Here is a 20,836-nt window from a genome sequence, read left to right as displayed (position 1 = left end):
GGGAATGCATAAAGGTTGGCATTTCACCCTTAATAGGGACAGTATGAGTTTTGACAGAATGATTGGGAAAGGGTTAAGGTAACAACAACCTTTAAGAATCAGTGGAGAAATTTTTCAGAAGTATATAGACAATGATTCTGGTATTAATAAATGGTATCTTGATATGCCCTGTATCTAGGGAATACAGGAGGAACGATTGAAGGATAACCTTAGAGGTTTTACAAGGAGAAAGGTAATATTCAAAATTCTCAAGAATAGAAATGTTGATAAAGGAAATATGACGTAATTATAATGTTGCCAAGTGGGGCACGTGTTAAACCACGAGAAAGTATGGATCGAACCAGTAATGGTTGAAATTGTTCAGGGCAATTAGGACTTAAGATAAAAGATGTTCTAAGTATGATTAAGAGTCAGTCTTGACAGTGATTAGCCTCTAAAGACTGAGGCAATAACTTATGGAAAAATGGTGATTTTTTTTTACTCATCAGATATTAAAGAAAAGCATTTTCACATAAGCTGTGATTGAAATAAGGTAGAAAATTTATTTGGAGGTGGTTAAAATGACATTGACTGTAAGGAAATTTTACTATCAGGAAAGGCCAAAGAGGTGGCCGACACTTTAAAGGTAAGTGGATAATTATAGGCGCGTGTGCCAAAAGAATACAGTGATGATGGTTAAAACTGTGAAGGTTGTATTATGGTTTGGAAGATTGACATTCCTTCTGATGATTGTGCAATACCCAACCGTAATAGTAGTTGGTAAAGGTTTAATTCGTGTAATCGCCATGAACGGGCTATCTATCTTAGAAGGTCCTCTCTTGAGAATAATCCAGGACCATATTTCAAAAAGGACTAAACGAACCTTGGAGTTAAGTCTTCTATTGAAGGCATACGATTAAGAATGGTATTAACCTGCTATCGTTGCTTTGATTGAAACTCTTCTGCAATTTTATCTGCTTCATGTCATATGTACGTCAAGTTCAGGAGTGTTCTTCATGAATCAAGAATGGTGATTATGTTAACTCCTTAGAAGAATTAGATACGACATATATGGACTCCGTATGGTTAGATATTAAGATTTCATGGAAAGTGAATGATGACAGTAGGTCAGTGGTGGACCATAGTAAGGCAGCAATGATTCTGCGAGTAACGAGCTGATTACAACCGTGAGAGTTGTATTGGAATGGATGTTGAGATTAAGTACCACTAATCGGGTCGTGGTAGTGTATAAGTTATCATTGATAGACTAATTAAGTAGAGTATCTACCTAGTGAATATTTATTCTTTCTTATCAATAGAGATTCGTATTATTATACGAAGAAGGTTGCGGTACAGAAATGGGTTCTAGTAACGATGAGGTCTAGAATGAGATCCCAGATTCGATTTTCGATGTCGAGGGAGTTTCAAAGATGATTGTGTATAAGCTCGAGGAAGAGCATGGGTCCATAGAATGATGGACGGAATAGCAAAAAATATTTAAGCATGCAAAATGCGATGCGATAATACTTGATGTTGATATAAATACATATGTTTTGTTCTCCTATGACAAACCTCTATAGTTCAGAGGTAGGTTCCAAGCCAGATATTTTTTGGCAGTATATTTTTTTTTCATATATACAATTCTCTTCAATTCGTTCTTTTCTCTTCTTTTCATTTCATGTAAGCTGAGAAGAACAACCCTTCCAGAAGGGGAGGTATTGCCGAATGACTATCTATCTGTGTGATAGAAGCCTAGTAGGATACCATCTATTGTTTAATTGCTTGTCAAGTACTAAAGGCTGGCCACCTTCTGTACTAACTATGCGATATAACAAGTGTTCATGATCATAGTGATCTCTCAACAATTCCTTTACTTCTATATGATTGATCAAGCTTCCAAAGATAGAAGCAGCTGAAAAAGGAGTAGTAAAGTTATGGTGGTATTTAGAATGGGAACACATTCGTAATACTAAGGTTGACGTGGTTATTAAAAGGTTATAGAACGCTAGCGAGCAAAAGTATAACCAGTATAATATTAGGAACGGAAGGTAGTAGCGATTACGAACTGGAAAAGAATGGGTATTAAGAAGCAAAAGCTATAATGCTAGAAGCTATAATGAGAGTCTGTGCAATAGACTTGAAAGAAATTGGAATGATCACATAACGCGGATTGAGTTTTCTTACGACAATAGATCATATGTCAGTATTGAGATATCGCCTTATGAGATCCTTGAGGGAAGACAATGTCGATCTCCCTTATGATAGGATGAAGTTGTAGAGCGCAAGATGCTCGGACCCGCAGTAGTCCAAAGGACCAAGGATATGATAGATCTAATCAGAGGACGGCTGGTAGTAGCCCAAGATGGACATGATAAGTATGTTGATTTGACACGAAAGGACAAAAGAGTATGAAATAGGGGACCTAGTAATGTTATAGGTATCCCTTGGAAAGGATTGATGAGATTCGGAAAGAAAGGAAAGCTAAGTCTACAATTTGTTGGACCCTTGGATATATTAAGACGTTTGGGAAGTTAGCATATGAGCTAGCCCTAACCCCGAACATGTAGTAGGTCGTAACGTGTCACGTATCAATGCTAAGGAAGTGTAATTCAGATGCCTGATAAATAGGGGCATATGAGCGCATAGACATGCAACCAGACGTAACCTATATGGAGCAACCAGGAAGGGTTATAGAGTGAAAAGGAACGAGTGCTTAGGAGAAGGGTTATCAAACTAGTAAGTGTTTGATGGTAGAACCACAATGTGGGAAAATTTACTCGAGAGTTAGAAAGTACAATGCTAAGAGAGTATCCCTATTCATTTTCAATCTGATTCCGGGACGGAATCCTTTTAAGGAGGGGAGACTGTAATAACCCCAATTTTTGGAAAATTTTGAAACCCTTATGAATAGTGTTTTTGCTGAAGGAGAAAACTTTTCAAGCCACACTATGTAGGGGTTCTGTTATTGATATTCTGGGATATTATTAGTACTCTGTGTAGTATATAAGTGTATGTAAAGATCATCAGAATCCAATTCCGAACACTTGGATTTTTCCCGGAAATCCAATAGATACGGAAAGAATTGAGTATAAGGTAACAGGATAAAAGGATTTAAATTAAAGGATTATAATAGAGGATCATAAAAAGGAATATAATGTATTGAGAAAGGTTAAGGGAACCTAAGTAATAAGATCCCGGGTATGATCCTTCAAACGATAACGAAAACGAAAGTTAAGCGAACCGTATAACAGATCAGCGGTCATTAGGCAAACAATTAGGAAGTTAATCAAAGGGATTAGAGAGGATGATGTCACCCAACCAATGAGAAGGGGACAAGGAGGGGAGGATGACATCATGAGGATGACACAAGCATGACATGGGAAGGAAGGAGGTGTGGTTGAATGAGAACCACACAAATTCAAGGGCAACAAGGTAATTGACCTAAAACAAAACAAAAACCTAGCAACCAAGCAAAACAAATCACAAAACACCAAATCCTCCATTTCTTCATGAAGCTCTCGGCTTCTTTCTTAAGAAATGGGAAGTCCAAGCTCATCCACTTGCTATTTTACAAGGTAATTATCATAGCTTCTCCTAGTTAAGTTACATACTTCCTATAAGTTTAAGCTTCTAATTCCAAGCCAATATTTTTCTAGAAATCATGAAAGAAGATGGTGAATAGTGTTTTTCAAGAACTAAAATTTGTGTTCTTGAAGTTTTGTTTAGATTAAGCTTGGATAAGGACTTTAAGGGTGATTCCAAGCCATTCTCTTGATTCTCCACTCTCCAAGGAAGGTATACAATCTCCAAACCCTAGATTCCTATGTATTATAAGATGATTTTGATTAGTAGGGTGATATGGTAGCTTGTTGTTGTGATTAGAGTTTGGGATTTGAAATGGTAGTGAAATGGAATGGTAAATGTTGTGGTTTTGATTAAAAGAACTTAAGTATGGTTAAAGTTAAGCTTAGGCATAAGTATGAATCTTAAAATTGAATTGGTTGGGGTTGTTATGATGTGATAAGGATGGATGTTGGTTGTATGTTGGATTTGAGGTTGAATTGTGGTTGGTTTTGAATGGTTTAAATATGGGAAATCGCGTAAACATAGCCATCGTAACGTCCGATTTTCTTTAGACTGTTTTTGTGCATAACATTAGGACCCGAGAACCCCCTGCTAGATTATTACCACTGCCATGTTTAGATAGCTCATGTTACGAGCTTCGTTTTGATATGTAGTTCGTTCGATTCCGATGCACGGTTTAGGAGAAACGACCGTTTCAAGTAACGGCGTTTCGCGAACGAAACTTTTCCCCTCGCCTTAATTTGAAACATAGGTTAAAGACCAAAAAGGGTTAATTAATGTATGAAACATTTATGGTAAGTGTGTTAGGCAGTTGGTAAGACACTCACGAAGGAATCGCCTTAAAACTCGTAAAGGTTAAATTATTAAAAATGGTGGAGCCGAGGGTACCCGAGTGACTTAAGAAAATCAGTAAGCGCAAAACGAGCGTTAGAGTCTGAGTTGGTTAGAGTATAGATTTACAAGTGACTTTGGTTTAATTCCAACTTACTTGTTGTTTATAGGTTACCAGACTCGTCCCGAGCCATTCGTAACCCCCAGTCGCTCAGGCAAGTTTTCTACCCGTTATACTGTTGTTGTGATGTATATATGTATATGCATTATCTTGCGATAGATGCATGATGTTTATATTAGCAAATGTTGCAATATATTGAAGCATGCTGCTATGGTATATATATGCATGCCTGTTTCATATTCTTTCCATATATATATATCTGTTGATTCAGTTGATAATACCTATGCTAGAGGATAGCGGTAATTTGCATATACCCTTAGTACAGGGACCCAAAGGTGAAAATATTTTCTAAAACCGGGAGTCGAGGACCCAGAGTAGATTTTGTAAATATGGATTTATATATATATATACTTATATATATATGGTCATAGTTTTCAAAACTATTAATCGAATAAGGTTTATTCGATAACTTTAACCTTATTTTATTATTGAATATTATTTCGAATATTATTCGAAGGCGTATGACTCCTTTATATTAAATGAATATTATTTTGAATATTCATTCGAGGACTTATGACTCCTTTTATTTTATTATCTGAATATTATTTGAATATTCATTCGAGGGCTTATGACTCTTTTATATTATTTATTGAATATTATTTGAATATTCATTCGAAGGCTTATGACTCAGTTTATATTATTTAATGAATATTATTTGAATATTCATTTGAGGATCTATCACTCCGATTATTTGCTGAGATATATTCTTTATTTTATTAAAGAATAAGGTGTTCGATAATCAGACTTATTTTTGAATATTCAAATAAAGATATTACTTTCGTATAAGTATATCTTTGATTATTTGCTATTCATTTCAAGTATAAGTTTTCCCAACTTCTACCTCAATTATTCTTTATGGGAATATTATTTAAATAATAATATTCAGATATTTCTTTCATATTGGGATTGATTTAATTTATTAAATCAGCATTACTCCAAACATTCTTAAAAATGTTTTCGAGTCTTCAAAATGAATTTAAAAGGTAGAGCGGATCCCAAAACTTGTTTTCAAATTCAAGATCTTCCATTTTAAGGGGACTTGAATACTCGCTCAAAAATCTAAGGGATCCGGCTCTGTGTTGTATTTTATATTCGCAACAAGGTTGCAGTTTTGGTAAATGAATTGATTACTTGCCCAATATTCGGGAAGTAAGCCCATCTAATTGAGTCGGCATAAGCGACAGGCCGGGGTACGGTCTATCAATGTGTAAGTGGCTGGGTGGCAGTCCATCAACGCGTAAGAGGCCGGGTGGCGGTCCAGCACAAGGTCCTTATGTGGCCAGGGTGATGACCGGTGGGGGATTCATCCATCTACTAGTAGAAAAGGTTACTTATGGGTATCTTTGCCTGATTAGCAAGATATCTGGTTTATGCCAAAAATTCTTTTCCTTTCCAAATTTATTGGATATTGCAATTCTGTTCATACTTTACATGACAGAGGTTTCAGGAAATGTATGGGAGATATATATGAATATATATATATATATATCAGAACTTAATGAAGTATGTCATAACTTCATTTCCTTTAATAATATTTTAAAGATTTAATCTATTCAAATCTTGTCTTGTAGTCTCATCTATGTGATGAACTTTTGAAACTGATTATAACTTGAACGGTGGTAGTTCAAGTAGTATTTGGGAAAGATATAAGTATATTGGGGTATCTTGTAACTTCATCTTTTAAACTTATATCTAGTTAATGATTGTCTTATGAATGACAAAGATTTTCAGAAAAACGTTGAGACAAGGTTAGATATATGAGATCACCTTGCAACGATATTTTTTATACAGTTATACACGGGGACTTTGTGTATATTATGCATGGAAAAGGACTTCCAAGATTTTGAAAAGTATATATGTATATATACTGAATATTTTGCGACTTCATCGCATTAAGATATCAAACTTGGTTCATTTCTTTTGACCAAGACTTTCATGAGTACTATGAGAAGGCTCATATATTGTTAATCATTATACATATTATTTTGGTGGGCTTGCTGCTCACCCTTGCTTTCTTCTTTCATCACACAACATCAGATAGACAAGATGAACCGGACCAAGCTCCCAATTCGCAAGAGGTTAGGAGACGTTCCGCAGTTTTCTAGAAGCACTGATGCCGCCATAGCTGAGGTAGGAACTACCAATAGGCTAGGCTTTCAACTTCTGATGTACCAGATTTATGTATATTTATGAATTGTAATAATGGCAAAGAAATGTAAATCTATTCAGAAACCCTTTTAAGGTGTAATGGCATATAATTTTGGAATAAAATGATTCGTGTTACTTTTGGATATTCATCTCTGAGACTATAACTTGTGGTGTGTGTGTGTATATTGTGGGGTCACAGTAAAGAGTAGTTGATTGTTTAATAAGATTGGGTGTTGTTAAGGGAAGTGGAACTCGTGACAACCCGGATCCCCGACCCCGGATTTGGGGGTGTTACATTTCTCTTCCCTTTTTGCTTCTACAAACTGAGGGTGTCCAGCCACCACACAGATTTCTTTACCATTTCTGAAAACTTTAGCTATTCTTCTTTTCAATGCTAAATCAGTTGGATCTTTGTAAAATGTAATTGACCTGGCCAACAGCTTCTTCTCATCTGGCTTAGGTGTCTCATACACTATATCCAAAGGATTTTTGTTTTTGGAGATTTGATGTAGGATGTTTGGCCTTTTTCCAGATAATTCATGCTCATTTCATTCACAGAAATTTTCTTGACTTGGGAGTGATGAATGGCTGTTTTGTTTGGCTTCTGAATTGGACCAAATTTCTTTTGAATATTTTCATCAATTTTCTTCCAGTCTATTGGACTCAATAGTTTCTTCTCAGCTGCTTCTTTTAGATTGGCTGCTGCTTCATTGATTTGAACAATGCTATCTTTAGCAGGTGGCATTATGAAAGTAATTGCTGGCACAATTGCTTTGCTTACTTGAATATTGAGCATTTTCTGCTCCCCCTCACTCCTTGAACTCTCTTGACTGATTGGGATAATGGAGCATTCTTTCTCCCCCTTTTTGTTATCAGCAAGTTGAGTAGAGGAAGAAGTCTGTGCAACCACTAGCTTCTGAAGCAAGTCGGTTTGCTGTGCTTGATGTAGATGAATTGCTGTTAGAGAAGCTTCCATAGCAATCATCATTTTATCTGGGGAATCCACCTTAGTAGCAAGATCAGAGTTCTTCCTTAGCTGTCTTTTAATGTCCATCATTGTTGTTTCTGGAAGTCTAGCTTCCAATCTGTCAGAAATGTCCTTCTTGAGTTGATCAACCTCATTTTTGATGGAAGTGACATCTTGACTATGTTGATAGCCTTGAATTTGTTGTAATTGGAGAGAAGCAAGATGTGCCTGCAGAAGCTTCTTGGTGCTAGCATTAGATGATGATTGAAGAGCAGATTGTGTCTGACTGATGAGTTGGATGAGGGTGGTCTTGAAATGATGTTTATCACATTTCTTAGAGAATGCCCATGATGGCATGCCTGATCTGGAACTAGGGCCTACTTCCCCCCTATGTGCAATGGCTCTCCTTCATTATCCTCACCCTCATCACCAAAGAATTCTTCTGAACCACCAGTCTCATAGTCAATATCACCAGCTGCAGAGGGCATGGCTGTGATTGCATCCTTTGCTCTTTGCATAGACTGATTGGTGTGCACCAAATTCAGCATCCTTTATGCATTGTCATTGCCCTGTCCAGCTAGAAGTTGATATGCTGGAACAGGATAAATGTCTCAGCATCCAAGGAGGTGGAATCTATAACAGCTTGACTTTGCTGAGATAGTCCCTCCCTGTCTGCATCCTGGACATTCATTAACTCACTAGCAATGACCTCCACCCTTATTTCTCCTGTACCTGCATTTCCCTCTTGATCTCTCTTTTCTTGCATCAAGGGCTCTCCTTGGCTTCCCACCCTTACACCCTCACCTTCACCATCTAAGGTGGGACTCCTCTCACTCACTTTTTCCAGTCCTGAAGAAATGGACTGCATTAATTCACTCTTTTTCTCTCCTTTTTCCTTGGAGCAACCCAGACTCTCACTCAAATCACTTCCTTCCCTCAATCCTAAAAGTGACTGTACAATTACTAAGTCATCTGCACTTGTGAATATTGTTGAGCTTTGAAGTTTTACAGAGACTCCCGATGGATGAGAAATATCCATCGGGGTAGTAATTTGACTATCCGACGGATGACTGCTGTTCGGCACATCCGTCGGGATACAATCACCACTCGACGGATGAACAATATCCATCGAGGGAGTAGAAATGAATGAGTTTGGAGTGGAGACTATTGTAGACTCTGTGCAGATTGATGAAAACTTTGGCACATATATCTCAATAGTCTCAGAAAGAAATGGCAAGTGAGCCAACAAATCATCTAGAAGATGATACTCACTTGCTTGGATTTTTGGCTTCCCCAACAGAGTGAAAGAAGGAGAATTTGGTTGAGATGTATGAATCATATCTACATCCAGTGAGTGTGTGGGAGAATTTGGTGTTTGAGGTATTTCATTTTGTATAGATTTTGGCTGTGACTCCACATTTGTTGGAGCCACATCAATATGAATTTGAGATGGTGCAGTGACTGGGTCTTTAGCTCTAGTTTGCACTGTGTGTGTGCCCTGTGCATCCCTAAGGGTTTTAGATTTTTTCTTTCTAGTGTAAGTTTGTGATGAACTTGTGTCCCTACCCCTTTTGTTCTGTGCTCCTGGTTGGGAGCTTGTTTCAATAGTAACATCCTTTTGGGAGGATGAAACTAGTATTGAGCTTATATCCTTATTAACAACCACAGTTTGTTGGGAAACTGTGGTGTGTCTAGGTTTGGGTACACTCTTCTCACCAGCCTTATTCTTAGGGTTTCTTTGATTTTCACCCTGTCCCTCACCTTTCTCACCCACCTTTACACTCCCCTACTTTTGTTTAGTAGATTTTGCAACTGATATATTTTAGAGACACCAGAGGGGGCTTTCTTTGATTTTGTTTTTGAAACTTTTATTTTGGAAGCTTGAGTAGGCATCTGTTTGGTCATTGACAAAGATGCCATTGCTACATTAGAAGGCAAATAAATATGTGAGGTTGGAAGAGTGGAAACAGTAGAAATTACCTCACTTACCTGAGGTCCTCCATTATTGGAAAATAGAAGAGGGGCACCTCTTTGTGGTGGTCTGCTCTGTTAAGATCTGCAATTATCCTTCTCTCTTGAACCCAACAATTCAACTTGTTGGTTGGGTTCTCAATCACAATATTCTCAATGAGATGGTTAGCAAGCATCATGAAAAATCTAGCATAATACACACTCTTACCCCTCTTATTGAGATCACCTAACTTATATCCTAACTCGAACAGGACCAGATCACTGAAATTGAAATACTTATCAGTAACTAGCATGTAAAGCATGTTAAGTATAGAGATGTTAATAAAGTCAAAGTTACTAATCTTACCAGAAAACACTTTAGTTACCACATCACACAGATAACTCCATTCTTTCCTAAGACCCAACCTTCTAATTTCACTTAATTTAGAGGTAGTGAGTGCATAGCCCATGGAATTTAGCATGTTAACTATATCAGTGTCTGTGTGTGGAGTAGTAACAGTATTATCAGGAATCCTAAAGCATGCTTTGATAATATCACTATTAGCACAAAACTGCTTACCTTTAAGAGTGAAAGTGACGGTCTTGTCAGTTGAGTTGTACACTGCAGTTGTCCATATCTCCTCTACAACCTCACAGTAGATAGTGGGAGATTCCAGCGTATCATAGTTGAGTTTGCAGCCTTTCACAAAATCCATCATTTTGTGGTAATTTCCAGATTATTGAATCTCCTTGTTCACTAGAGCTGTGAAGTTGTTCTTTTCATAGATGTATCCAGTTTGAGACATGATTTTGATGACTGGTGCCATTGTTAGAGATTGAAATTTACAGAGAGAGAGAGTTATGGCTTTTGAGGAAGAGAGAAGTTATAGCAGATGAATTGAGAGAGATAAAAGAAAAGAAATGAAAATGAATTTTGCTTTTATACTCTCTTAAAAAATAAACTGACAAAAGTAATAAAGAACCAATCAAAATAGCCCAAAATAGCCGTTTAAATTAAAATAAACTGTCAAAATTCTATCAATCATCCGTCGAAATATACTTACAGACTGTAAGTAACTCGATGGATAATGTCTAGAAAATTAACGGCTAAGATTTGGACAACTCGACGGATGAGGATAAATCTATTTATCCACCGGGTTATTAAAATTTTCCAGAAAAGTAATTGAATTTTAAATATCTATACCGACGGATGATCATACTCGACGAATAATTTTGACTTAGCCAAAATTTCATCCAAAGCAGAAAAATCAGTTAAATTTCTGGCTGCATTGCAACTTGCAAAAATATCTGAAATAATTCAAGAGTAATTAAGCATACCTAACTCACTTACTAACCCTGAAAAGGTGGATTCATCCAGTGGATTGGTAAATATATCTGAAAGCTGCTTTTCACTAGGAACAAAATGAAGTTCCACAGTACCATTCATTACATGCTCCCTAATGAAGTGGTACTTGATGTCTATGTGCTTTGTTCTTGAATGCTATACTGGATTCTCAGTAATGGCAATTGCACTTGTTATCACAGAAAATAGGAATTCTTTCCACTTGCAGACCATAGTCTAGCAGTTGGTTTTTCATCCACATAATCTATGCACAGCAACTGCCAGCAACAATATATTCAGCTTCTGCTGTAGAAGTAGATACTGAATTTTGCTTTTTACTGAACCAGGACACTAGCTTGTTTCCTAGAAATTGATAGGTTCATGTTGTACTTTTTCTATCAATTCTACAACCTGCATAGTCTGCATCTGAATAACCAGTTAGATCAAAACCAGAATCTCTAGGATACCAAATGCCAAGTTTTGGTGTACCTTGGAGATATCTGAAAATTCTCTTAATAGCTATTAAGTGAGATTCTCTAGGATCAGCCTGAAATCTAGCACAAAGACATGTAACAAACATTATATCTGGCCTACTAGCTGTTAAGTATAGAAGTGAGCCAACCATGCCTCTATAACTTGAAATATCCACAGACTTTTTAGTAGTGTTTAATTCAAGTTTAGTTGCAGTTGCCATGGGAGTTTTTGCAGATGTGCAATCCATTAGTTCAAACTTCTTTAAAAGATCAAAAATGTATTTTGTTTGACTAGTGAATATTCCATCACTAACTTACTTAACTTGTAAACCAAGAAAGTAAGTTAGTTCTCCTATCATGATCATTTCATACTTACTTTGCATCAATTTGGCAAACTTTTTGCAAACTTTTTCATTTGTAGAGCCAAATATAATATCATCTACATAAATTTGAACAAGTATGCTAGAGCCATTAACATTTCTAAAGAATAAAGTTTTGTCTACAGTACCTCTAGTGAAATGATTTTCTAAAAGAAATTTTAATAGGGTGTCATACCAGGCTCTAGGTGCTTGCTTCAATCCATAAAGTGCTTTCAGAAGATAATATACATGATTAGGAAGATTTGGATCCTCAAAACCAGGAGGCTGACTAACATAGACTTCCTCCTCCAAATCTCCATTCAGAAAGGCACTTTTGACATCCATTTGATAGACTTTGAAATTGGCATGAGCTGAATAGGCTAAGAAAATTCTAATGGCTTCAAGTCTTGCAACAGGAGCAAAGGTCTCATCAAAATCAATTCCTTCTTGCTGACAATAGCCCTTGGCAACCAATCTAGCTTTGTTCCTTATAACTATGCCATTTTCATCCATCTTGTTTCTGAATACCCACTTAGTGTCAATTGAGTTCTTTCCTTTAGACTTGGGTACCAGTTTCCAAACATTGTTCCTTTCAAATTGGTTTAGCTCTTCCTGCATAGCTAAAATCCAATCAGGATCCAACAGAGCTTCTTCTACCTTCTTTGGTTCTTCCTTAGAAAGGAAGCTGCTATACAGACATTCTTCTTGAGTTGCCTTCCTTGTTTGAACTCTAGAAGATGCATCATCAATAATTAGCTCATAGGGGTGATCTCTTGTCCATTTTCTCTATTGAGGTAGATTTGCTCTAGATGAAGAGGCTTCATTGTTGTCTTGATGTGTGACTGAGTTTTGATTATGAGAAACTCCCCCTGAGTTTGTGAATCTTTGATTTGAGAAAGGGGAACTTTCTGTGGGTGATCTACCTTGACTTTCAGCTTTTCTTGATGACCCGACGGATGATGCACTTTGTGTCCCGATGAATGAGGCTGATTATCACCCGACGGATAAGGCAGATTGTCTCCCGACGGATGAAGCATTTTGTAACTCGACAGATGTTGAATTATTAGCTTCATTAGAAGTAGATTTTTCTGTATTATCCTTAGTTGTAGTTTCTTGATCACTTTCATCATCACTGTCATCACTAACCATCTCCACATTATCAAATTTGAGGCTCTCATGGAAATCTCCATCTTGCAGTCCTTCAATTTTTTTGTCATCAAACACAACATGTATTGATTCCATAACAATGTTGGTTCTTAGATTGTATACTCTATATGCTTTTCCCACAGCATATCCAACAAAAATTCCTTCATCTGCTTTAGCATCAAACTTCCCATGTTGATCAGTTTGATTCTTCAAGATGTAACATTTGCATCCAAAGACTTGAAGAAAATTTAGAGTTGGTTTCCTGTTCTTGAACAATTGGTAGGGAGTCATGCACTTTGATTGATTAACCAAAGAAATATTCTGAGTGTAGCAGGCAGTATTTACAGCTTCAGCGCAAAAATAAGTTGGTAAATTTGATTCTTCAAGCATTGTCCTTGCAGCTTCAATAAGGGATCTGTTCTTTCTTTCCACTACTCCATTTTGCTGTGGAGTTCTTGTTGCAGAAAACTCATGCATAATCCCAATTTCTTCACAAAATGATCTCATCACAGAATTTTTGAACTCAGTTCCATTGTCACTCCTGATTCTTCTTACCTTGAAATCAGGATGATTGTTGACTTGCCTTATGTGATTGATGATGATTTCACTAGCTTCATCTTTAGACTTTAGGGAATATGTCCAGGAGAACTTTGAGAAATCATCCACAATTACTAGGAATTTTTTTTCCTTGAAATGGACAACACATTGACTGGTCCAAACAAATCCATGTGTAGCAATTGCAAAGGTTCTTCAATTGTTGAATCAAGCTTCTTTCTAAATGATGCCTTGATTTGCTTTCCCTTTTGGCAAGCATCACACAGTTCATCTTTTGTAAACTCCACTTGAGGGATATCTCTAACCAGTTCTTTCTTGACAAGCTCATTCATGGTCTTGAAGTTTAGATAGGACAGCTTTTTGTGCCATAGCCAACTTTCATCTTGACTTGCTTTACTGAGAAGGCAAGTGACAGATTCTGCATTTGATGAGTTGAAGTCAGCTAAATACACATTCTCTTTTCTCACTTCAGTGAGAACCACTTTGTTGTTCTTTTTGTTTATCACAACACAGGCTACTGAGTTGAATGTTACTGAGTTGCCCTTATCACAAAGATGGCTGATGCTCAACAAATTGTGCTTGAGATCATCCACTAGAGCAACTTCTTCAATGATGGCATTGTCTTTTGAAATCAAGCCATATCCCACAGTAAAACCCTTGTTGTCATCTCCAAAAGTAATACTAGGGCCAGCTCTTTCCTTAAACTCAGTGAGCAGGGTAGAATCTCCAGTCATGTGCCTTGAGCAACCACTATCCAGATACCAAAGATTTTTTCTATTTCCCCGCACACATAAAAATCAAATCAAGTTGATTTTTGTACCCAAGTTTCCTTGGGTCCTGCCTTGTTAGCTTTCTTCTTTGGTTTCTTAGACTTAGTCTCATTTGACTTGGGAATTTCTGATTCATCCTTGGTCATTTGAGATGGGCCTTTGAAACCAGTCATTTGAGCAGAATTATTATGCATAATTTGATTAATAGGAAACAACATGTTATTTGCAAACATATTATTCCAGTAGGGCATGCTAAATGGCATTTGAGGCATACTTAATGCAGAATAATAAGGATTAGGTGCAAATGGCATAACAGCAAATTGTGCATTCATATTCTGAGCAGACATAACATTCATAGGAATGGCATACATGGCATTCATCTTGGGAAAAGAAGAAGGTACAGTCATGGAAGTAGGCATGTCAATTTTGCAATTAACAGACAAATGATTAACACTACCACACTTAACACAAATTTTTCTAGGTGCATATTTATCAGGTGTGTAGTTGTTATGCTTGTTAATTCCTACTTTCCCATTTCTATTGTTCTTCTTTTTAACATCTGTTTTAACCTCAATCTTTGCTAATTTGTCATTCAATTGCTTGATGGACAGATGACCAACATTGACCTTCTTTTCCTTCCTTACTTGACTTGATTCTCCTGGAACAAAATTCTTGGTGATAGATCCTATTTCTCATTCAGCTTGGCTAACTTGGCTTTGCTCACTGGTTTACTTACAGCCAATGGATGTGGCTCTCTTTCACTCGATGGATAATCATTTTGATTACCCGACAGATGATCCTCATCATCCGTCGAGTACACATCTGTAGACAGTCTTTCAACCAAATTGGATTCCATCTTCTCCTTGCTTTTCTTCCAGGCTACATCATAAAAGGACTCAATTCCTTGAACTTTAGTGATTTGAGCATGGACATCTCTGGATGATTTCCATGCCTTGATCACTTCTTGTTCATGTTCAAGCTGCTTCTTCAAAATTTCTTCTTTCTTCAAGGACTCAGTTAATTCATCCTTAGCAATCTTACAATCAATCCTCAATTTCTATGAACTGAGACTCTAGCACATTGTTCCTCTCACTTAAAAACAAATTGTTTTCTTTAATTTTAGCATTTTCTTTAGTGAGGGACTTAAGAGTAACATGCAAGTTATATAATTCTGTGGACATGTCATTAATTGTATCATTACACTCATCTTTAGTCAAATGTGCTAGGTTAGTGGTGATTACCTGATTACTTGAAGAACTTGTTTCTGTCTCATCAGACTTGGCCATTAGAGCTAGGTTGACATAGATTATTTCTTCATCTTCATCCAGTCCATTAGTTACCCAGTCATTTTCTTGTGTTATGAAATCCCTTTCCTTTTGCTTGAGCAACTCAAAGTACTTCTGTTTATAATCAACAGACTCAAACTTTTTCTTGGAATCTGACTTTCTGCATTCATTTGCAAAATGACCAGCTAAGCCACATTTGAAACACTTGAATTTTGATTTATCCACCATGTTTCTATTTGGCTTAGCAGCTCCAAAGTTTTTTTTAAACTTGAGCTTGGCAAACCTTCTAGATAAGAATGCTAAGTGATCATCAATTTCATCCATTTCATCTTGACTCAATTGATCTTCATTTTCAGCTACCACAGACCTTTGATGTAGACTCAATAACTTCTACCTTCACTTCTTTCTCCTTTTCCAACTCAGCAACCAGTGCAATGGACCCTCCTTTCTTCCTTCCTTTCTCCATTCTCTCATCTTGCTCTATTTCAAGCTCATAAGTCTTCAGAATGCCATACAGTCTCTCTAGGGTAAACTCCTTGTATTCTTGTGAATTTCTCAAAGAGACTGTCATTGGTTTCCATTCCTTTGGAAGAGATCTAAGGAACTTGAGGTTAGAGTCTTTGGTTTGGTAGACTCTTCCATGTAGATTCAGAGCATTTAGTAGCTTTTGAAATCTACTAAAAATATCAGTGAGAGACTCACTTTCTTCACAGTGGAAATGCTCATATTGCTAAATCAGTAACTGCATCTTATTTTCTCTAACTTGTTCAGTACCATCACAGATTATTTGAATTATGTCCCAAACCTCCTTGGCTGTTTTGCAGTTAATGATGTTATCAAACATATCACCATCAACTCCATTGAATAAAATATTCATGGCCTTCTTGTCTTTCCTGACTTGTTCAATATCAGGGTCTGACCATTCATGCCTTGGTTTGGGAACAGATGGTTCATTTCTAGTTGCAGCTCTCATTGGTACATGAGGACCTCTCTCTTTGCAATCCACATATGCCTCATCTTGAGATAGAAGTTAAATATACATTTGCACCTTCCAGTGGTGATAATTGTCTTTGTCCAGAAAAGGAATTTTGACTCCAATATCCTGCTTATTCATCTTGTTGTTTGTTTTGATCTTTACACTCTTTATACTTCAAGAGCTAGCTCTGATACCAATTGTTAGTCCCGAACAATACAACAAGAATTACAGAAGGGGGGGGGTTGAATGTAATTCTAGGAACTTTTTTTTTGCTAAATTATGTATATATCAACAAGAAATAAAGGACAAGGAGGGATCTACCCTATGCTCTATGACAAGCCATAGAGAAAACTATCTATAACCAATCTAAGAAAAAAGATTAGAGATAGAAAGCAACTACAAGAACAAGAAAAACAACAAGCTAAAACAAGCTAATACAATCTAATACAATTAGACAGATCAGTCCTAGAGATAATGGCTCGAGTAAACCATGCAGAACCTTGGAGCTTTGCCATAATATCCTTGTTGATGCCAATTAACAGTTTGCTAGGACCAAAAATTCCCGAGTTGTGAGCCCTTGCATTTCGTTCTCTCCATATATGGTAGCAAAAAACTTGCGCAAAGCAAAGAGCCATAATGCTTTTGTAAGTGTCCGGGATGTCGGCCAAAGAAAGCAGAAAATTAACCCAAAAAACTCCTATAATGACAATGCCCAGGGATAACATTAGCTTCGAAAAGACCCATCTGTTATAGGTGCAGTGAAGAAAAAGGTGGGAAGTAGTTTCTCGGGCACTGATGCAGAGATAGCACTGCTGAGTTTCCACAAGCCCAAAATGGTGAAGTCTAGCCAGAGTATTTAATCTCCCATGGCAAGTGATCCATTGATGATGTGCGTACCTGTTTATATAGAGTTTGTGCCATACAACACTGTGCCAGGGAACCAAATCTACTTTAAACCTTAAAGAGTTCCAAATGCTCCATGTTTTTGTTTTAGACACAACAATACCATCCTAAAGCAACAAATCAGGGCCTGCATGAGTAGTTGGATGATCAAAAGTTGACAACCAATGCACCAGCTTAGGGTCTAGGTGATGGTGCCTTGGATTCGCTGTCGGGAGAGACCAACTTCCATTACAAAGAATAGGACTGAGTTTATCACCAGAATGCATCCCACATTGAGAAATTATAGGACAAGAAATCGAAGAAGCTAGGCACTCATTCTTCCACCACGGATCGAACCAAAGTGATATAGAATCACCATTTCCAATTCGATAAGAAATAAACTGCAAAGTAACAAAAACACAAGTCTTTAAAACTTTCTGGTGGATTTGAAAGTATCCACCAGATATATATATATATATATATATATATATATATATATATATATATATATATATATATATATATATCGATTTGAGAACTCTGTGAAGCTCAAATTGGCTCATAGCTGCTTTACAAGTGAAAAAACAGACTACAGAGAAATTCTTAATAGTTACAGCTTTTTCTATTTCTCTTCTAAAAGTGTTTGCTTAGTTATTTGTTCTACTAGCTACACTTGGTTTATATATTACCAAGTTTACATGGTAATAAGATAGGATAATAAAACAAAACCTATCAAGTCTAACTCCATGCTGCTTCACTACTCTATTCCAGCATCTTTGAAAATCTTCATAACTTGCATGGAAATGGTAATGCTTCTTTGTTCTCAATTTCCTGTCAAACAGGCTGCCACGTTCCTTTTGCAAACACCCAACTCATTTGTCTGTGTTGTCACTGTCAACATATATTTGAATTGATCATCCGTCGGGTACATGCTTGTTATCCGTCGGGTAGCTTTTTTGATCATCCGTCGGGTAGCTTTGTTGATCATCCGTCGGGTAGCTTTGTTGATCATCCGTTGGGTAGCTTTGTTGATCATCCGTCGGGTAGCTATTTGACACTTGACTCCATTTCACTTATGCAAAATTACAAGACATCTCATATTTACAATAATCAACCTATTCTGCATATCTAATAGAAGTCAACATGACTTATATGCTACTACAGAATCTATACAAAGTTGTTTGCAGAAATGTGCTACAATACTTATTATTACATAAGCTACTCACTCGATGGATGTCAAATCATCATCCGTCGGGACTATATTGAATCATCCGTCGGGACTATATTTGATCATCCGTCAAGTGCTACAAAATTCACTAAGTTAAATCTACTAAGGTGTTTTGTTAATCTAATCATCAAGTTCACAACATATTCCCAACAGGGACTCGCTAATTCCCAACTTGCCTTTTATGATATGTTGCCATGATTAAAGGCCCGATTGAGTCGGGGGCAGGTCCTCCCAAAAGAAGACGTGGAATTCCGAAAGTTCGATGAGCAGTGAGGAAATTCAACAGAAGATACAATTTTTATCCACTTGTAACCGGAATACTGTGAGAAAAATGAAGAGGAATTCTTGCCCTTGGCAGGCGAGAAACCACAAAACAGTAAGCTAATTATAAGGACAACATTTCTAAGGTACCACTCCTTATTAACTTTGTAATATTATGTATCTTTTTGCTGCTTTTATTTTGAGAAACCGGATGTCACCTACCAAAGTTAGAAAGTAATTTTTTTTAGCATCTCTATTGAAAGACCATGAAAGTCTATGGTATAATAAAATTAAGAGCCTCGACAAGGAAGAATACATGAAACACCCCCGAGAGGCAATTGAAATGTTGATGCACCACAGGATAATGTTAAATCCTACAAGCCGTGTCTTCGAGGTAGGATCTGTAAATTTTTGGGCCACATCTCTGAGTGGGGAATCAAGGCCAATGTTGATAAGATTCATGTTTATGGAACCCTCATCTTTCATTAAGAATGTAGAGAAACTAAAAAGTATGATTTAGGAGAGGTTCATCTCTGAACCCAGTGATAAGTGTTTTCCCTTCTTCACGATATTGAAGAAAGTAAATGACCCTTTATGGATTGATGACAGCCATGCAATCTTTGAGAAATTGAAGAAACAGAAAACCGGAACACCAGAAGAAGTACTAAATTTATACATGGAAAACTCAATTGCGTAATTAAGACTTGCCCTTGTGAGAAAAGACAAGGAGGCTCAGCAACCCACATGCTAGGACAGTAAAATTTTATGTGAATAACTCTAGTATTGAGAAGTTCACATTAGCCATGACCACAGCATGAGGAAGTTAAACTGTATTTCCAAATGTGCAAAACTAGCCCTGGGAAGCACAATGCACAGCCCTGAGGCTGGTGAAAGGTTGTTTAAGTGGACAACCGTGCCTGACGAATTTAGTATAAACATGTACTGTATTTAAGGTTCAAGATTTGACCGACTTTATGGTTGAATGTCCCATTGACAACCAAGAAGTCGGGGGGAAGGATGAGATACCCTATGAGGGCAAGGAAACATGTAGGACAAGATAAAGAGATCATACTGAAGTACTGTTTGGTTCTCTATTTTGATGGAACATTTAAAACAAAAGTGAGTGTTGCAAATTCATGACTGATTAATGATATAGTTAACCTCGATATCGGATTTCTCAATAACGAATGACGAAGTTGAAAATAAGGCCTCGATGGTCAGACTTGATTTAACTCGAACCTTGAGGGTTGAAAACCTCAACGTCTATGGAGACTCGGTGTTGGTGATTTCTCAAGTAAATGGGGAATTCAAAACAATGTATGAGATAGGCATGCGAAGCCGTGAATAAATTCAATGGATGTTACGTAAAGTTACATCCTAGTGGAGAAAATCATGAAGGATAATGTCCTATTTGAGTTTGCATATTCAACGATAGAGATTTATAAATTTGGGAACCTGAAGCATGGATACCAAGTTGATACTACCAGTAGGTGTGGAAAATTGTTGGGTTAATTTTATGAAGGTTTACCTAGAAATTAGTGGTTGCCTAATGCATATGAGGCATGAAAGCCATTAGAAAAGTGCCTAGGTACGCTCTGGTTGAGAGGTGTTACGTAAAAAATTCTTTGTGATTCCATACTCAGAATACCTGGGACCCTAGAAGCGGGACTAACCTCGAAAAAAGTTCATCCATGAGCAGCACCCGAGGGGCAGGGCTGACACACAAAAAAAAAGTAGTCGAGCAGAATTCAGCTCAAAAGGAGACTGAATCCTGACCGAAATTCGGTTCAACCAGGCTGCCTGAATTAAAGATAAGTCGACCAGAAGGCTGGAGTTTTAGAATCAATAGATTCGTCAACAAGATATGAGAGACTTGTGAAGTCATGACTGAATTTGATGAATTCTACATCCTGAGAA

Source organism: Apium graveolens, chromosome 3 (genome assembly GCF_009905375.1).
Source record: "Apium graveolens cultivar Ventura chromosome 3, ASM990537v1, whole genome shotgun sequence".
In the NCBI taxonomy this organism is placed as follows: domain Eukaryota; kingdom Viridiplantae; phylum Streptophyta; class Magnoliopsida; order Apiales; family Apiaceae; genus Apium; species Apium graveolens.
This window is presented reverse-complemented; position numbering follows the sequence as displayed.